Source organism: Acartia tonsa, chromosome 3, assembly GCF_053477335.1.
Source record: "Acartia tonsa isolate MP-2025a chromosome 3, ASM5347733v1, whole genome shotgun sequence".
Classification (NCBI taxonomy): Eukaryota; Metazoa; Arthropoda; class Copepoda; order Calanoida; family Acartiidae; genus Acartia; species Acartia tonsa.
In genome coordinates, this window is record NC_137262.1 from 12,281,192 (window position 1) to 12,301,255 (window position 20,064).

The 20,064-nt window shown below is 32.0% G+C and overlaps 1 protein-coding gene across 1 annotated transcript in view; it reads right to left on the reverse strand.

Moving 5' to 3' along the window:
* Positions 1-20,064, reverse strand: part of LOC145313959 (RNA-binding protein 25) — a 307,513-nt gene that overhangs the window by 130,621 nt on the left and 156,828 nt on the right. The window lies entirely within an intron of this gene.

The window sequence follows — 20,064 nt, forward strand, 5'->3', positions numbered from 1 at the left end:
TTTCAGGCATGTTGTATTTACTTGAAAATAAAACTTTGGCAAGCCCTAGTCATGGTTTGGAATAGAAGATGGGTTAAAAGAGAGAGAGAAAGAAGAGAGGGACATGACGCAAAAGTTAGCGGCATCACTGACGCAGGGAAAGGAGGCCTATGCGTAACCAAGTAATGGGGAGGGGGGAAGAAAGAGAGAAAGGAATGGCATGGGGAAGGTTAGGGGTGAAAGAACCATCGTGATGCGTCGCGTCGCGGGGTTAGAAGATGCCTAAGCGAGCCAATATACGCTAGGGACGCTGCGTCACAATCCGGGGATTGCAGTGGGGCAAATCATGACGCAATCAACGAAGGATTTTTACTCATTGTTTCCATTTCACATCTATACAATATACACAAATTTTTAAATGTAAAATTTTATGATTTTTAAGCTAACTTCAAAGACTTTTTCAAATGAAATTTTATATTATACAAAAGTAATTTTAAGAAATAAAAATAATTTATTTTTGTCATCATTTTAAAGATTTATTGTAATTGAAAAAAGATTTTTAACATTTTGAAGTGTAATATCACATTTATAGACAAAATACTCATAATAAAACATCGTGGTAAATCGTCCTAGAGGTAAAAATAAGAAGGCATTGCCATCAAAAATGTTTAATAAAAAAATCTAAAATGAGAGTACATTCTTTCTGGGAATTATTATAGAGTTGCTATGCTCTCCATTATAGAAATTTATATGCAAGTTTAGAATCGAAAGGACAATTTTAACATGTTTTAATTAACAAACAGTTAGACACCCCTTTAATTTCGCTGCACTCTTTTATAAGTTTTATTTTTACTAATTGAAGTCCTATTTTTTAGGTTGAAAAAAACTTGTGAACTTTTGAATATTTGATATGAATGAAGTTTGACATGGGTTTGACATCAATATAAACTATGTATGTATATTATTGAATAACTGTATTTATTTCATTCAATTTATGGGTATTGTATTCTATACATTTGTATATTTATATTTAATTAGTTAAAGTTAAAAAATCAACTACTAATAAATTAAGGATAACAACCACAATAAATAGAGTAAATTTGATGTTAGAAATTTGATGGTTTGGGCTTTTTATCATTCAAAATTTTCCTTTAAAAAGCTTCAGTTAGAAGATCTAAAAAAAGGCAAATATTTATAAAAATTTCATCGATGATTTGGAGTAGGTATATAAAGATAAAGGTAATTTTTTACATAATTTTATGACCTTATTTAATAGGTTAAAAGTTTTATGTTTTTTTACTCTCTCTCTGTGCATTTTTAGTCACTTGCGGTTACTCCCCTAGCATCTAGGGGCTTAAAAAATAGCTTCAAACCATCCTTAGTCTTATATCTGAAAATAAAATTTCTTAAACCACCTAAAATTCAATGTGTTCAGTAGTTATTGAGATCTTAAGCTTCAGATAAAAAACCTTACTACTTTATTTAATAGGATTAATTAATTGCACTTTCATCAACATTTTAGGACTCCTTAGACAAAATTATAGGACAAGTGTCTATGGAAGATTCACAAAAGCACCAACAACCTGAATTTTAGAGTAGCAACGCTACCAAAAATTAAATTTACATACAGTAGACGCTAAAATCAGTAAGGGTGAAAACTGTGATTAATTTGCACTGACAATCAATCAATCAAATAATCAATCAATCAGCTGATGATCAGATTTAGGAAGTAAAATCTGTAATGAGCTACTCTTCAATCCTATTTTTTTGTATTTATTACTATAAAAAACAAGGATGCTATGACAGATGTGGCTTTTGTTTGAACCTTTAAGAAGCAGCTTATATAGTGCCTAATAAAAAATGACGCCATACAATACAAGTGACAAATGATAGGCCAGTATACATTATTTTGACCAATCGTGTAATACACAAAGACCTATCATTGGTCATTTGAATTGTATAACGTTATTTTTCATTAGGCACTATATAAACTGCTTCATAAATGTTCAATACAAACTTTATCTATCGGGCTTTTTCCTCAAACCCTCCTTTCCTTGAAATAAATTGAGAAGGGAGGTGGAAGGGATTATTTGTTACCGTAGGCTAGATTAGGTTAGGTTATACTTTGAACAAGGTAACCCCGCAGGTTTAGGTCCAGTAGGGTTCTATTAAGGAAAGTATAATTTGGGGAAGATTCAATTATTGTCCATTATCTAATCCCTAAATGACTGGCTTATATGACTCTGTGCATGTGTTGTGGTCTCTTTATGAGTCTCGTTTCTTGATGAGTAAAAATTGAAAAACTTGCACGATTTTTGTTCAGAAATACAGGGTGTCTGTCAGGGGCGTCCAAGCTTTTTTATTCGGGGAGGGTAAAATTTTGTTAAGGGGGGGGGGGGTAATTTTTTTTGAAAGGAGGGGTAATCACCACTTTACCCCCCCCCTGGACGTCCTTGGTGTCTGTTGTTTAAGAGCCTACAAAATATTTCAGTCTTACAATCTAAAGTAATTAAGCATCTGTCTGTGTATGTGTGTATTATTATCATCCTAAAAACGGACGTGTAAACTTTATATACCTCCTAGAGGCTATGGGCGATGCTACTTGTTCTGTGTACTATAGTAGGGGGATGTATGTGTCTGTCCATTTAAATCTCTTAAACTAGATTGCAAAGTTTAGAAAATACTTGTTATTTACTAAACTTATCGCTGAAAAGAAAGAGAAAATAGAAGTCCCTACAGGCTAGGGCAGACTAACTAATTATTATCTAAAAGTAACAAGATGTCTATCTTACTGTATATATCAGGGATCTTAAGGGATAAGACAATGGCCTATAAATTATTGTACATCTCCAATGCTTAGAAAACAAAATTACCCCTTCTGAAGATTAAGGTTATTGGATACAAATCTTAAGCTCTTCTTCTTGAATCAATTAATAAATGTTTAAAAATTTTTAAGCAAACAAATAAGGGATCGTATAAAACTTTGGATACCAGTATAATTTACAGTCCAATATCCCCTCCCTCCCAAAAAACCCGCGACCGTGGCTCAACACGTAGCGCATCCGCTCGTCGTCGAGAAGTTGATAGGGTCGAATCTCGGTCTGACACCGCGTCATTACTGAAGACGTTAAAAATGGTTCCTACTGCTGCTATGTCAGATGCGCGACATAAATAGTTAGTGTAGGGGGGAATGCCTTGGCCCAAAACAGGCGCAACTCGTTACCATTCACAGTTGAGACTTTTCAGACAAAGGTCGTGCATCACAGAGAGTTGGTTGTCTGATGGATGTTACTTAATATCCTTGGGTGTTTGGACAGAGAAGGGTGCGTAACAGTCATCCTTAGTTCTCCTGGGTTGCTGGACCAGGACCTGGACAGTACATCAAGTCGATAAGGTCCTTGACTGCAATCCCGCCCGTACGAGGTAATTAAAGGTAACCAACCCCCTCCCCTCCCTGGGTATATATGTAATGGGCGTTAACATGATGATTAAATCTTTATTAGAATATGGGGGGGTTATAAAATTTTAAATATTCAACACTTTGTTACAAACATGGAGTTACAAAAAAAGAAAGAAAAATTATATTTCTTGTAAATTTGGTTCTCCACAGACACGTATATGAAGAATTGTTTGGCTATTTCTCTTTTCGATCGAAGACTGGAAAAATAGAAGGAATTAAATCTTTTTTTCAAAATACGTTTTGATGGAAAATTTATTTTATAACATGAAAGTCAAATTTAGGCACTGTGTTCGTTTTCGAGATCTTTCGAGAAACACATCTCACGATTTAAAAGAATAGGATTGAAATAAACTTCTGACTTGTTTAGGAGAATATATATGTCGTGGATCTATTAGATATAAGTCGTAAAAATTATTGAGGTAGTTATGCCATGTAGGAAATTTGTATACTTGTCTTAGAGGTAGATATACCCTACAAGCATTCAACATACCTACTCTAATAAATTCAGAAAAAATGCAATAAAAGGGGCATTTTCTTCTTATTCTTTACTTCTTTCTCCGTGGAGGATAAATATTTGGCTTTTAAATAGATGTATTACTCTAGATGATAATTTAGACACAATAATTTGTCCAACTTCAAAAGGAAAATCTAGCAGACTAATATTTTTGTTAATATTCAGTCTGACAAGGTTAAATCAAATAATACAAACGAAGACATTTTTAGACATTGAAAATTACCTAAAATGAGTACGTTTTCTAAGTGATTTTTGGAAAGGTTTGTTACTAGTGTTACTATCAGTCCATTAAAGGGAATGTTTATCTAAACATTATATATCTATTGATCCTTAATTTGTGCTAGTTATAAATCTTTGCTTTACTATATCATAAAATATGTGTAAAACATATAATTTTATAAAGGGCCAGTGGATAAAAATGTACTGAAAACAAAAGTTAATGATATCTGATATAAAAATATAAAAAAGATTCTGTTTGTTTTAATAAGTTTTTCGAATAAGATGCATAGTGTTTATGTCTATAGGAGAAGAGTCTTGTTCGTTGGCTTAGCAACATTGGGGACTTTTAATGAGTTTTGATTGGTTGATTCATTAAGTTGAATGTCCAATTTTGTCAGCCATTGATTGCAATCTTTATCAGGAGTAATTTTGTGCATCATCATTGGGGATGAACATTCAACATCAATTTATCAGCCATTGTCTTAACCCTTTTGATCCCTAGTTTTTCTGTCGTTGCTACAAAAGACCAACTCTACAAAAGACCAACACCTACAAAAGACCAACTCTACAAAAGACCAACACTACAAAAGACCAACACTACAAAATACAGATATAATGGTAGACCATTTGCAGCTTTAGACCTTCCATCATTACGAATTGTGTAGGTGTTGGTCTTTTGTAGGTGTTGGTCTTTTGTAGGAACTACTTGTTGGTCTTTTGTAGTGTTGGTCTTTTGTAGAGTTAGTCTTTTGTAGCAACGCCGTTTTTCTTTACATATAATCTCGTACATTTTTTTAGGTGGTTCTATGGTAATTTCCTGCCCCCCTCATTTAGTGATAGAGCTACCATAGGCTAGGGGCGAAACTGCTTTTTCCTAAAAAAAAGTTGCTTTCAAAACGTAGAATTAAGGAAGGAATGTCAATTTTATAATAAAAAATTGGCCAAATTGTTTAAGTTAATGATGAGAAAATGGCAACACTTTGATCAGAATTAATTTCCAATGATTCTCCCAGCCCTCCCATAGCTCCCAGGTGGATACAAACTATTCCAGGAATCAGGACACAACACAAAATTGTTCCGGAGCACACAAAAAACCACAGGGAGGGTTGGGACAATGACAGTTAAATAAATCTTATGCCCTTTTCCCCCAAAAATTGATAAGACACTATACAGCAAAATTTTAAACATAAATTTTGTAGGAAAGATTAATTTATCATTACTTGTCCTATCCCTGGTAGCAATCAGTGATCCTGGTCAGAATAATAATAATGACTCATTTTCAGGGCAGGGATAGGTTTTCTGAAAAACCTTTCTCGTATTAATTCCAAACTGATTAATATCCGGTGGATCAGAACCGGTTCTCATTCATACGAATAAACTATGTCTAGCATTTATTATATCCAGTTTTCTACGAATATAAATCATAAGATTAAAACCAGTTTTAATCTTATGATTGTACATTTTATATTCGCGGAAAGCTGTTTATAATACGATGTGAGAAATAACTAATATAGATTCCCTGTCAAAACTATTGGTATTCTTACGATATGCTTTATGAAAAAGTGGCCTTGGCTTACATAATATTTTTGAGATAAGTATTGTGGAAATATTTACCTTGACTGTATGGCTTTAATAAAAATAGTCATAGCTGTCATAATATTGACATTTTTTGACAGGGTTACTATGACAGGGGTTTATCCTTATACTAAAGTAACAGGATGTCTGTGTGTCTGTGTGTTTGTACCGAAGGATCTCGCTAACCGCTGAACCGATCGGGTTCTCCTTAACAGGGTAGCTTCTCATAAGTCCTGGGAAGGTTTATAACTATTGTTCTTGGGGGGTGGGACACCCCCAACCCCCCCAAAAATGAAAAATACCCCCCCCAAAAAAAAAAAAAAATTTTTTTTTTACATTTTTTAGCTAAAATTAAAAAAAAAATTCCCCCCCCCTAAAATAATTTTTTTACTTTTCCTTTTAAAATCTAAAATAAGAAATTGGGTTATCAAATTCGACTCCCCTCTCCTCAAGTGCCCCTAGAGGCCACTAGGGGCGTAGCCGCTAGTTTATTATAAGTACCTTAGGGCATCGTTATTAAATTGAACTTGTTTTCTAAAGTGTGTTACTTTTTTATATGTTTCATCAATATTTGGCCACAACTCAGTCAAAAATGCTTACAAAATAGACCTTTTTTGACCTAAGATGCTCAAATACTTCCTTTACAAGCCCCATCAATCAGTTTTGAGATATCTCCATATTTCAAGGAAAATTTACAAAAAAGGCTAATTTGGGTGTTACCTTTTTATATGCTCAGATACCATAAAATCAATAAAAAAATACTTATTTTTACTTTTCTCTCATTTTTAAAGTTTGATTCTGTTAAAGTAAATATTCTTGAAGGGATTTATGCATTGATTTTACAGAAACATAATATTTGATGGAAATAAATGATCTTCAAAAGAATTTTTTTTTTGAAAATAAGAAATTCAACCCCCATTGCCCTAGAGGGCAGCTGCTGACCTCTAGTGTTCATGGTTTTGTCAAGTACATGTTAAAGAAAAAAAAAATAGCCAAAAAAGTACATAAAAAAGTATCTTAATGTGTTAGAAAATTAAATTGTTTAACTTCAAATTTGGGGATGCTGACCTTAAAGATGCTCTTACTGGTGGTGATGGTGACCCGAAAGGTATTGAAGTACATGAGCATTATGGCAACACAACTATTGATCTATGTTCTGATTTTTAAATTCCTAGCAGCCTCCAATGAAAAAATATAACAAGAACTTTTCAAAATCACAGTATTTACCTTATGAATTTGAGAATAAAAAAATCATTTAGAGATTTCTCTTGATTGGAGGCTGCTAGGAATATAAAAATCAAAACATAGATCAATAGTTGTGTTGCCATAATGCTCATGTAATTCAATGCCTTCCGGGTCACCATCACCACCAGTAAGAGCATCTTTAAGGTCAGCATCCCCAAATTTGAAGTTAAACAATTTAATTTTCTAACACAATAAAATACTTTTTTATGTACTTTTTTGGCTAAATTTTTTCATTAACATGTATTTGACCAAACCATGAACACTAGAGGTCAGCAGCTGTCCTCTAGGGCGATGGAGGATAAATTTCTTATTTTCCAAAAAGAATACTTTTGGATACAATTTATTTCCACCCAATATTATGTTTCTGTATAAATCAATGCATAAATTCCTTCAAGAATATTTACTTTAACAGAATCAAACTTTAAAAATGAGAGAAAAGTATAAATAAGTATTTTTTATTGATTTTATGGTATCTGAGCATATAAAAAGGTAACACCCAAATTTGCCTTTTTTGTCAATTTTCCTTGAAATATGGAGATATCTCAAAACTGATTGATGGGGCTTGTAAAGGAACTATTTAAGTACTTTAGGTCGAAAAAGGTATGTTTTGTAAGCATTTTTGACTGAGTTGTGGCAAAATAATGGTGAAACATATAAAAAAGTAACACACTTTATATTTGTTTAAAAGCCATCCAACAGACAACCAACCCTTTGTCTATTTACTTACATGTTTTGTTAAATTTTTTCAGATTATTTGTGACTGCACCTGATATTTTCTTTCCATAATTTTATTCAAACCAAACTTTTTATTAATTTTCAGTAAATAATTTTCAATGAGTAAAAATGAGTATAATTTGAAATTGCAATTCATGAAAATAAGGGTTTACAAGGTCAAAAAGATTTCATTTCTTTATTTGACTTTTTCTTTGTTTCTATGAAAAATATTTTTCTCTTTAGTTTGAGATAAGATATCAAAATATATGATTAAATAGACTATAAACCCATTTTTTGTTGGTTCAGTCAAGATCCTACAGTAAGGTGCACAGATAAGGTAAAATTCAGTTCAATTTGCTTGTAACTGTTTCTTTTTAGAAAACAAGCGAGAAATATAGGATAATTTTTATAAGGAAGGTAATATGAGGGTCCAAACGTTTCAATGACAAAGCCGAAATTGTGTTAAAATTGTATTAAAAATGATCCATGTGACGTAATAAAAATGAGGGATTATCCATCTCTTTTTAAGGGGGTTTCTTTCCCACTTCTCCTCTTATCTCCCTCATTACGTCACATTTTGAGCACAATTTTAACACAATTTGGGCTTTGTCGTCTCAACCACTAATTGTAATTTACATGTAAGGTTTATTTTTTTTGTAGCATCATTGGGGATGTACATAAATTTATCGTCCATTGTCTTATCCCTATTGATCCCCGAAAGTTACAAACTAGAAGTGATCTAAAGGACTTAGACAAAGGATGATTAATTGATTTACAACAAAAATTATGAAAAAAAATATTGGTGGAAAAGTTTGGACACTGCTCAATTGTCTGGCATAGAGGAAGACATAAGAGTTAAGACTCTAGTGGGCTAGGTGTCAACGCACCTTGAAACATACATACAATACTTATGATTGCGGTGTAAAGCGTCCATTCACCCATCAGACAACCAACTTTCTGAGATGCACGACCTTTGTCTGAGAAGTCCCAACTGTGCATGGTAGCGAGTTGCGCCTGTTTTTGGCCAAGGCATTCCCCCCACTCTAACTATTTACGTCGCACATCTGACATAGTAGCAGTGGGAACCATTTTTAACGTCTTTAGTTATGACGCGGTGTCGGACCGAGATTCGAACCTATCACCTTCCCGACGACGAGCGGATGCGCTACGTGTTGAGATACGGTCGCGGGTTAGAGGAAGACATACAGATATACAAAGAAATAGACAGAAAGACAGTCATAGAGTTATATATACAGACAGAAAAACGTCAAGAGGCAAAGTTTTATAGAACATGTTTATAGGGTAACAAAAAACCATATATTTGAAAACGAGGTTTTCTAATAATTCTACCTGTATCTACAACTTATATGCTGTCCAGTGAACAAAGAACCAAACTTCCAAATTCAGACAATTATTATCCTTTAAAGAGCAACATCTCAAACAAAATATAATTTTGATAAAACCGTCAACTTTTTGTTATTGAAAGCGTAACAACTCCATCATACACATCTTTATTTCATTCATAATATAATTTGAAGTTTGTATGTCTATCGTTTATTGGCGGGAAGAGAAAATAGCCAAAAACCTGCAAAAAAATATGCAGAATCTAAACAATCTAGTTTTTTGTTACAACTTTTTAGTAATTTTAATTAATTGGGTTTTACTTCCATAGTGTATAATTTTCTTTATTGACAACAATTACATTGATTTATTGTAAATGAAATAAATACAATATATTATTTCTTCAACAATTTTTTTCTATTTCTGTCCCTAGTAAAAGTTTGGGTACTTTTTAAAGCAAGGACCGGCAATGAAATCTGTTATTCTTGTTTACTAGAGTACTTGATATGTTCCCGTTAGTAGTAGTACCAGTGGTTGCTGGGGGTGGCGGGGAGGGTTCAGGTCAACTATTTTGACCTCGTGCCCTGCCAATCATTCTACAGTTTTCTTGGCGCCTTTATTTTAGTGACGGAGAAAGAGAAGGGAAAGGTGGGGAGAGGGGTGAGATGGGGGAAGAGTGAGACAAAAACTATTGACGCGGCATTTATGTACACTCATGTGTACTTCATCTTTTTGGGAGCGAGGATATTCTACTTAGTTTTGAATGTTAGTATTTGATTTATGACTCAATAGCTTTTTAAAAATCTATCGTGGTTTCCTTATATGGACCAAAAACTAGGTTTTTGACAGAAATAAATATTTGATAAGGTTAAGTTAAGGTTTAAAAGCCCTGCATGGATAATAATCCATAAGGCCGGGTTTAGAAATATGTTACAAAAATAGGTTCGGGTAAATGCACAAAATTAACTCTTTCTTTAAACTTACAGTATAGATATACCTGAAAAATAGTAATACCTCTGAGAACAGTTAATAACATAGACATAGATGTTTTTCTTAATATTTGGCTTTTCTTTCTTTTCGTTGACTTTTGCCGCGCTTCTGGAGATATTCATGTTCTTGTTTGAATTTTGTTTGTGACTTCCACTAAGCATTCATGCATACATGTAAAGTACAAACAACCCTGTTCATATTTTATGCTGTTATCATATCAACATAAAATTACATGGAAAACATACAAGTATCAAGTACAACTATAACTATCTGTGTCTGTATGCATGTTTTGATCTCTGAAACTGCCCGACCTACAACACTATGCTGCACATTATTTACATTGCTTACAATTTTTTTTGATTCCCTGATATTTTTTTCACTTATCCCGTTTCTTTTCAAAGTCATCTTTACTTTGGATTTTATTTTTGGTAGCGTGGCTATTCTTTATTTCAAAATGTCCATCTGTATTTCCGTTTGTCTCAAGCTTTTTGGGGGAAACGTGATTTTCTCGCTCTTATAAAAAATAGATAGCTAAAAATTTCGGGTATAGTCCCTTTCGTGGCAACGCACCTTACGGGGCGATTCTTCGTATTTTTCACAATAGATTTTCTCCTATTTCTAGCCCCTGCGGGGCCAATTGCCTAACCCTGTGGGGCAATCACCTAACCCAATATAACCTAACCTAACATAAAATAATCTATAAAAAGCCATTTTAAAAATTCGAAAAGTCGCCCCTTAAGGGGCGTTGCCACGAAAGAGACTATTCCCAAAATTTCTGGTCAACATTTCCATTATCATAATTAAGTATAAAACATCCATGGCGGTCAGACTGCTTTTAAGCCGCTTTTGTCTTTTACAACTGATTTCCATATTTCTTTGATATTTCTATCAAAATATCTTTTAATATCTTATGCTTTGCGACTCATGAATGTTGTCATCCTTGTTTTATAATGTTTGTAAAATTCAATTATTTTACAAGATTTATAACATGCACTTTTGCAAGCTTTAGCTGTAATTAAAAGTTAACTCTCAAATTATAAAGATTCTGTTATGATTTATTGAGGTGAACAAAAAACAGTGTCTTTAAAGTTACAGCTAGCAGTATTTCTGTTTCTTTAATCATTTAAAATGATGTTCTATCTCGTCCGCATAGCTAAATGTGTTGACATATACCCATGAAAAAAGCTTTATTTATCGGTTCAGCGGTTAGCAAGATCCTTCACTACAGACAAAAAAAGCTTACTACTTTATAGAATAGGATGGAGTGGAGGAGTGGGGGGGGGGGAGAGAAGGAACAATGGGCTGTTTATTACACTAGTCCCCAAAGTTTTATAATAATGTTTTCTTATTTGTTAGCTTAACAACTTGGGGGGCTTTGGTGAATTTGATTGGTTGGTTAATTCTGTTGAGTATTCAACCACTAATTTTCATCTACAGAAGGGGTAATTTTGTGCATTATCATTTGTTTTTTTTAGGCATATCTTACAAAGGTTGGAAGAGTTTTCAAGTTCACTTAGTAATAAAATATTTTTGTATGTAATAGTCGTTATAATTTACCGCTAAAATAAACCAATCCATTGCATTGTTAAGATAAACTCTTAATATTTTTTTTAAAAAAATAATATTTATTTAAAATGGAAAATTTGATAGACTTGTTAATGTAGAAAGCTATGCCACCACCAAAAAGTTTCCTTGTTTTAGTTTAAATAAAATGTAAAAATGTTATAATGAGACAAAACAATAAAAATAATAATTATATTGATAAAGAAAAACATCTGTTTTATTGAGTTATATAAACTATTTTTTAACATAAAATATTTTTTTTAAATTAGATATTACTTTTTAAATGGAAAAACTAATATAATTTTTTTTTGATAAGTATGTACAGCAAAGTCATTTGTGTGTAGTAAGAAGTAACTATTGGTTCAATTATCTGAAAGCTTATGTCTAGCAGTATAAATCTAATTTTCCCCTGTAAAATTAAAAATACTTTTTATCTTTAATTATTGGCTATGCCTCTAATCTTTACTGGGACCCTGTATTCCTAGGAGAAAGCAGAATCCAGATCTTAATTGACAAACAATAAAAGTTTGTATAAATAGGAAAACATGTATCTCTCTTGCCATATAGACAGAAGGAGAAGCTAATAAAAAAATAAACTATTAAGCTACAATAAACAATAACATGCATTCTCAAACTTTTTGTTCTTTTATTAAAATCTTGATCAGTTATTAAAACTAGGATTGTCAAAACTACCAAGAATTGATTATATTTTGTATGTAACCATGGGGGAGGAATGGATTTAGGCCTTTTTCTTAAAACTCCCTTTAAAAATAGCAAATAATGGGATGCAGCCGATAGAATTTAATAGTGTTTTATATTAAAACTAGCGGCTTCGCCCCTAGCCTCTAGGGGCTTTGCCCTAAGAGATTTGATCAAACCAATTTTTTTTGTATTTTAGATTTAAAAGAAAAATTGAAGGAAAAAATTGAAGGTGGGGGGGTAGTTGACCTTGCTATTTTAATTTTAGTTCTAAAAAAGAAAGAAAAAATTTTGTCTTGGTGGGGGGAGGTACTTTCATTTTTGGGGGGGTTTGGGGTGTCCCACCCCCCAAGAAAATAGTTATAAAGGGGAACCCGATTGGTTCAGCGGTTAGCGAGATCTTTCACTACAAACAAACAAACAGACAAACATCGTTCTACTTTGTATTATAGATATAGAATAAAGGAATGTTTTAGTAATATAAAAAAGCACTTAACAAAATAATAATCCTTTTTTTACACTTGTTTATTACATTGTCCCTTTGAATATAATATTTTTATCGTTTTGTTTGGATCGAGTCTAGTTCACAGTAAAATGTTCCTGTAAACAATTATCTACATAAATCTATAAACTTGAAAGCTGCTAGCTGCCAAACGACTTAAAGAGCATGTTATACCTTCACACAGCCATAAAGCAACATTAGAAGACCTATAGATAATCTGGAATAGTAAAATTCCAATGAAAGCTTAATGACAAAAATCATGCATTAAAATATATCTTTAGGGTATTAATTTGTACTGCTAGATAAATGTTCATTACTAAGTTATTTTTAGACCTTCTTTTGTTGGTTAAAATTTTGTTCACATAATTTTTGAAACATTTTTTTTCAGTATGGCTGAGAACCTGTTCTGATCAAATATTAATCGGTTTCGAAGCCGTACTGAAAAATACCCATTCTAGCACAAAAATACGATAAATAACTATTCCTAAATTCCAATCTATTTTCAATTTACTCCATAAGTTTGGAAGGGGCTGGCTTTGTGCTCGCTAGGAACTTTAAACGAAAATACAAGCTTTTCAAATATAAATAATACAATTAATATTTTTAAAAGCAAAGCTTTTCTATAATTAGGGTCGGTCCGTCCGTCCGTCCGTCCGTCCGTACGTCTGTAACGGATAACTTTTCTCTTTAATTTAGGCATGTTAGAATTGTCCTATTGATTTAACTTTGCATGGTGATTTCTGTAGTAGTTAGATACGATTTAGAAAGCGTAGCAACTCTATAATCATTACTAGAATGTCCGTACGTCCAATTTAAACATGTTGATTTTCACCTGTTTTAACAACAAAATTTGTATCAGATAAAATTATCCGATATTATAAGCAAAGCATCTCTATAATCAAGTCCTAAAAATGTAAGTATGTCCATAAACATTATCCTGTATCTAGCAGTTTTTCAATAAATTTACTTATAATTTTGCTTTGACTCTTATATATTTATATTCTGATTATTCAGTTCTGACACTATACAACTGTTAATGTCCGTTTGTCCTACCGTTTCAGTGCTTCGCTTTTATGGATGTTGTCATCCTTGTTCAAATATAAATGTAGGATATTTGTTAAAAAGGATACATAATGTCAAGTCTGAAGTAACCATTAATAAAAACATATTTATAGAGATTATAAATCAAAAAGGATTAATTTTGTCATTTTTAAATTTTATAACAGGTGAAATTTTATCAAATCTGAAGGCTGCTATTTATATTTTGTCAAGTTTACATCCACTATAGAAACATTATATTTTAGGAATTTTTTTATAGCAAACCTACTCTTCTATTACTTGAGATATGAAAACTAAACTTTTAAAAACAAGGATGACACATCCATAAAATCAAAGCTCTGAAACAGTAGGACAAACAAACTTTAACTTTTGTTATATTTTACTTATTTTTTTATAGCAAACCTACTTTTCTATAACTAGAGACATGACAACTAAACTTATTTTCAAATATTTCAATTTAAAATCCAAGCAAGGATAGCAACAGCGTTTTGTGGTATAGCCCCCTTCGTGACATAGCATTCTGACATCGCTTTTCTCCTATTTCTAGCCCCTGCAGGGGGCCTAGCCCTGCAAGACAATCACCTAACCTAAAATAACCTATCAAAAGCTACTGTGAAAATATGACGAAATGCCCCTTAAGAGGTGATGTCATGAAAGGGATTATAAATATACCCGTGTTTTCTATTTATTTGGGGAAACAATAGAATTATAAATAAATAAAAAACTAATTAAATATAAGAGTGTTGAAGCCAATTTCAGATTCCATATATATCATAGATCCTAACCCTCCAGACCTGCAGGAAATTTAAAACGGCTCCTCCAACTGCAATTTTTGACTAAGATACTTAAAAATTGTCTACATAACATGTTATTTTTTGGTAAATATTCGCCGCTGCAAACCATTTAGATCTGCGGCAGTTACAAGCCGCGGCTACCTCAAACAACCCCCGCCACTGAAAACTCAAGTTTTGAAAATTTGTACATTTATAAGTTAAAGGTTGTTAAATTCCGTATGTAAAAAAGGAACCCTAAGAAAAAACTTTATACCTTTAGCAATAAAACGAGCCGAGAATGACCCCCCTCTCCTATTATCTTAGCTCCTATTAGGGCTAGAGTGCTATAGAATATCTTGCATGTCCACTGTTTGATAAAGAACTTCCGACTATATGTCAGTAAAAGTTGTATTTGGCTTCCTTTACCTTTTTATTTATATAGCATATAAGTAAAATTTAACTCGTTTATAGCATAGTTAATTATTTTACATAAAATATTTAAATAAAATGATAAAATGTAAAATAAACAAATAATTCTATATTTATTATTCATTCTATATTATTAATACGTAAATTAGTTATTAATAGAGTAAAGTAGCTCAATATTACGAATGTTCTTCAACAAAAAATCTGATAAGTCATTTTAAATGAGGCTAAGCCAATCCTTGCAACCTTTTTTTTTTTTTGGGGGGGGGGGAGGGGGATAAACCCCTACTAAACAAAATCCTAAAGTGACAAAGGCACCAACAGAATTTTTGGTATTATGTTAGATTTAACTACTTCCCCCCTCCACCTTTCTAAAAAAGTTTATCACCAATATCACTGAACATTTAGTCTATAGTTTACAATGTACGTTTATTTATCCATGCATGATTGTGGTGCTTTGCTAGGTTATCAAGTTGTTTGTCCTCCTTGTTATTTTATTTATTTTAAATGAGAAAATGGATGCAAAAAGTCTTTATAAACTGCTATTTATTTTCGATGAACAACATTTTGGAGCTTTGAAATTTTGATTTTAACCCTTTGGAAGTGGTAATATTTTTATTTAACCCATATTGAACAAAATGAAAAATCGGCTTTTATGGGTTAGTTTTTAAATTTTTTTTTGGATAAGATTAAGTAACAACAATGATTCTGTATATACACAAAAGGATTTTTTCTTCAGTTGAAAATAGAAGTAGAAATTAACTAAAAACTGTTTAATTTTTCTCTAAAATTTTCACAGAAAATGGTACCTCCTGCAAAAACGGCTGCATTTTAGATTTTATTGAAAAGTGAAATGAAGTTACCTAACCTAGGGTAATGAAATGCACTATGTCCCAATTCAGGTTCTGACACAAAAGTCAAATCACCTTCGATGGCATTGTGTGTGGGCGAATGTTTCCCTCCTGACAATTCTGTGGGGGGGGGGGGATTTCAAAGTGATTTGGGCTGAAGCTATTTTTGTGCCAAACTCCGGGGCCGGGGGGGGGGGTGGGAGGGGGTGGGGGTTGCAGGGGATATAGAATGGTAAATTTGATAACCTTTTTTCAAATTTTTTAAAGACTTATTTCTCAATAAAACATAAATTTACCTATTTTAAGTTCAATATACTTATCCTAAATTTCTGCAATAAATAAAGCACAAAACAACAATCGCATCAAATTTCCTTGATTACAAAAACAATTTTGTTTAAGTTCTTAAGCCTGTCCGTCAGTCTGTCAGTCCATAATGCTATGAGGGGAAAAGTGATTTCTCTTACTTGTGCACATACTTATCCGTACATATTGTTGCTTCTGCCATTTGGAGGACATTAAGATTTTACTCAGCTTTTATGTTAGATAAACGGTCAAATATTGTTGTAGAGATTTTGATTATCATTCAGAATCAATCGTTTATCACTCCTGTAAGTACCAGGGAAAGAAAGAGTTAGGGTACGAGATAGAGGGCGAAGCAACTCTATAATCTTTATGTCTATTTAAAACATTATGATTTTTACCTTTTTTGACATAATTTTTGTATGAATTAATTATTAAATTAAACATGTTAGAATTATCCTTTCGATTTCAAACTTTGCATGATGATTCCTACCACAGTTAGGTGCAATTTAAAAAGCGTAGCAACTCTGTAATCGTTACTAGAAAGTCCGTACTTTTATCATTTTACATGCATTTTTAGTATGATATGATTATCATATTTATTTATTTTTAAAATATTGATTCTCAGGACAACTATAGGTTTGCCTACGGAAAGTGTGTGCAGAAGATATTGATTTCAAAATCGTGGAAAGATTAATTAAACAAAATTGATAGAATAAAGTTTATTTCTTATAATATTCATATTATATGAAACATATTAAAATAAAATTAGAACTTTAAATCTTTTCTTTTATATAGAACATCCAAATTCTTTTCAATTTTATTTCTATCTAAAGTAGTTGTGTGTATGTCGGATATGATCTCGTAAACGGGTCAGTCCACAATATATAGGGAAGTTTAGGTTTGATACAGGGAAGGTTTTAGGCAGATTTTAGGTTTTTCTTACATAGATTCATATATCTTTTTGAAAAAAATTAATACCTATCATCTAAACAAAATTTGTCTTAAATTTTAATTTTGTAAACTTTAAAGCAAACCCCTACATTTTATAAACAAACTATGATACCTAACAGTTTTCTACGAATTTAATTGTAGGATTATTTCACAATCCGTCATTTATTTTTTTCTGGTATGTGCTGCTCTAACCACGGGAAAAAAATTAAATGGACGGAATGCCAAAGATTTTAGAAGCAAAGTTTTTATACGTATAGGACATTTCCTTAAATACATGTTAGATATTCCATTAGATTTAGATTCTTGATTAAAATTCCTAGTAAGACAAGACATGATGTTATTAGAATTAAACACTAAAATAATTTTCTTTTTTGTTCCTTTATATCCTTTATAATCCTTTTTCAAACATTTATATATTGTTTTGTGTACAGTTTATATTATTAATGAAAAGATGTTTTAGTAATTAAAATTCTAACTTTTTCTTCAATCCAAACTTTTCTGTTTTTTTTGATAATTTAGCATAATTGATAAATCTACAAACTTTTAATAAAAAGATAAAAAGAGAATGACACCAGCTTATACCAATAACGAAATTAATTCGGAAAACAATCACGAAACCTATACGTGTTTTTCAGCTGACGTTGGGGGGCAACTCATCGTTAAATTGACGACCTCTCCATTTGCCCCCCAAATATTATTTTATATTTTTTTCGCTTGTTAGTTATACCTTATTCCTGGAATGACACTGTCTTTATCATCTAAAGATTTCTGTTAACAAAGTTTGTTTAAGGTTGAACTTTTTTATGTTAGGAAAAGAAAGTGTCCAAGGAAATCCTCATGACTAGAATCCGAAGGCTAAAGAGTTAAAGGATGCTATTTTACAAGAACAGATTAATACTAAAGGAATATTTGAAGGCAAAATAGTTAATTTTCAAGTGTCACATTTAGGCTTTAAAGCCATGAAGTCAGCATAACATAAACAACAGCGCATACTTCAGTCAAATCAACTTAAATTGTTCAATCTTTTAATCAGGGAATTTCAGGGATACGTCAATGAACAATGAGTTAATGTACTAATACCCCTACTTATAATAAACAAAAAATCCCTTTCTGCAGATTATAATTATTGTTGCAAAAGTTTAAATGTGGCAAATTTATAAATTTTACCTAATGGGGACTTAATAAAAGAAACAAAAGTATTTAAGCCAACGGTTGAGATATGTTCTTATAAAACTTTGGGGACCAGTATTGATTACAGTCTAGTATCCCCTCCCTGTTATAAATGCAAAAAAAAATTAAAAACCCGAAAATTGGAACCCTTTTTCCTCTTAACTGTAAATATTCACACACACTCACACACATGCACAAGTGGTTGAAAAAGTAATTAATCAAGATCCTGGAAAGAATGCAAAATTGTAGATTTGTTGAAAAAGAAATTAAAAATGAATGAACTCCATATCATTTGGTTTATTTATTACTTTTTTTGTTTTAAAATCTTTAAATAATAAGGATCCAACATAATAAAACCTAACTATACGGCAGACCAACTTACATAAATCTTCCTACTATATAAAGTACTAGCGGCTTCGCCCCTAGCCTCTAGGGGCTTTGCCCCAAGAGGTATAATTACATCTTTAATTTCCTGGAGATCCCCCACTCCACCACTATTTTAAATAATTAAAAAAAAAATGGCGGAGGAATTATTTGTTTTTTGTTTCTTTGCCCCAAGAGGTATAATTACATCTTTTATTACCTGGAAATGCCCCCACTATACCACTATATTAAATACCTAATTTAAAAAAATGGTGGGGGGATTTTTTGTTTTTGGGGGGGTTGGTAGTGTCCCACCCCCCCAAGAAAATAGCCTAAAACCACCACAGGACCAGTAGGTATATTCCCTGAAGAGTAGAATCCGATCGGTTCAGTGGTTACCGAGATCTTAAGGGACAGACGGACAGACAGACGGACGGACAAACATCATTCTACTTTGTATTAAAGATAGTAAGTTAGTTTTGTTTATAGATTCAGATTATATTAACTACTTGCTTGGTCGAGTTCTTCAATTTAGGTCCGAGGATCGATTGGATATTTTAAATTTATATTTAAGTCGAATACAAGCCCCTCGAAAACGGAATTACGGTAATGATTATAGAGCTGCTACGCTTTCTATCTAGCTGTTGCAGGAAGTTTTAAAACTGTAGGACAAATCTGACATGACTAAATTTTCGGGCATAAAGACCAAACCTATATGTAGAAAAGATTATTTATAAAAAATAAAATTTTTCAATATTTCTTCACTTTTAAGAAGGGAGAAATTGGTCTGATGTCAAATTTAAATCTGGATCAATTACGATTCTACTTTATTGGGTCTGTATCTTAAACTTTTAATCTAATTACAAATTAACAACTTTACGATCACAATTACACAAAAAGTTCTTGAGTAATTTTACATTGTTTCTAGGGTAAGGGAAGGGATAATAACATATAAATCTAATTAACTGAAAATGATGTTTACTTTGAATCTCTTTGACTTTAATTATCATAAGAATTTTTTTAAAATTACAAGAGCATTACAAAAAAAGTTTCCTTAATTATTCTTAAAACATTTCATAAATATTTTTAATTTTGTTTATGTACTTTAGATGTTTAATATAACAGTTGAAAGAAGGGCTGTGCATCCGCGCGTCAGCCGCGACTAAGTTTGGAGGCTTTGAAATGTTTTCTGAAAGAAAAGATTTGCCTTATTTGGGTCAGGTTTGGCCTTTTGGCTGATTATTAAAATTGCAAAATGTTGATTTTCCTGATGATTACAAACGGCTGACGAGAGGCTGCCGAGCCCTGGTTTAAAGTTTATGTTTGAAATAAATAATACAAAACAGCTAGGTACTCTACTCTTCTTT